Below are 1,466 nucleotides of genomic sequence, written 5' to 3' on the forward strand. Positions count from 1 at the left end.
TCTGATTTTGGAATTAAGATAATGCTGATGGTGCAAATGAGTTTGGGAGCCTTCCTTCCTCTTGAGTTTTATGTAATAGTTTGAGAAAGAGAGTTGTTAGTTCTTCTTGAAATGTTTGGTAAAATTTAAGTGTGAAGACATCTGGTCCAGGGCTTTCTTTTGTTGAGAGTTTTCTGATTACTGCTTCAATTTCATTAGGTGTAATCTGTTTATTCAGATTTTCTGATTCTTCCTGATTTAGTTTTTGAAGATTGAATGTTTCTAGGAATTTATCCATTTCATCCAGGTTATTTAGTTTATTGGCATATAATTGTTCATAATATTTTCTTATATTCCTTTGTATTTCTTTGGTGCCAGTTGTTATTTCTCCTCTTTCATTTCTGATTTTATTTATTCGGGTCCTTTCTCTTTTTTTTCTTGAAGAATCTGGATAAAGGTTTATCAATATTGTTTATCTTTTCAAAGAATCAGCTCTTAGACTCATTGATCTTTCATATAATGTTTTAGGCACTATTTCATTGATTTCTACTCTGATCTTTATTATTTCCTTCCTTCTATTCACTTTGGGCTTTGTTTGTTGTTTTTCTTTTTTCATGTTCCTTTAAGTGTGAGGTTAGATTGTTTATTTGAGCTTTTTCCTGTTTTCTTGAGATAGGCCTGTAATGCTATGAATTTCCTTCTTAGGATTGCTTTCTCAGTGTCCCACAGATTGTGGATTGTTATGTCCTCATTTTCATTTGTTTCAAGGTATCTTTTGATTTCTTCCTTGATCTCATTGTTGACCCAGTCATTGTTTAATTACGTTATTTAGCTTCCATTTCTTTGCATGTTTTTCAGTGTTCTTCTTGTCATTGATTTCTAGTTTCATAGCCTTGTGGTGAGAAGAGACCTGATATGATTTCAATCTTCTTAAATTTATTGAGACTTGTTTTGTGTCCTAGCATGTGGTCTATCCTAGCAAACATTTTGTGTGCACTTGAAAAGTATGTATATTCTGCTGCTTTAAGGTGAAATGCTCTGAAGATATCAATTAAATCCATTTGATGCAGTGTGTCATTTAAGGCCACTGTGTCCTTGTTTTTCTGCCTGGAAGATCTATCCATTGAAGTCAATGGCATGTTAAAATCCCCAATTAAGATTGCATTTCTGTTGATCTCTCCTTTTATGTCCATCAAGATTTGTTTTACATATTTAGGTTCTTCTATATTGAGTACGTAAATGTTTAATAGGGTTATATCCTCATGTTGGATTGTTCCCTTTGTCATTATGTAGTGTCCTTCTTTGTCTTTTACTATGCCTTGATTTTAAAGTCTATTTTGTCAGATATAATTATTGATACCCCAGCTTTTTTTCCTTTACCATTTGCATGGAATATCTTTTTCCATCCCTGTCCTTTTAGTCTGTGTCTATCTTTTGATCTGAGCTGGGTCTCTTGGAGGCAGCATATATATGGGTCTTATTTTCTT

This window comes from Phyllostomus hastatus, unplaced genomic scaffold, assembly GCF_019186645.2.
Source record: "Phyllostomus hastatus isolate PE091 unplaced genomic scaffold, TTU_PhHast_1.1 phas_contig_40, whole genome shotgun sequence".
Taxonomy (NCBI): domain Eukaryota; kingdom Metazoa; phylum Chordata; class Mammalia; order Chiroptera; family Phyllostomidae; genus Phyllostomus; species Phyllostomus hastatus.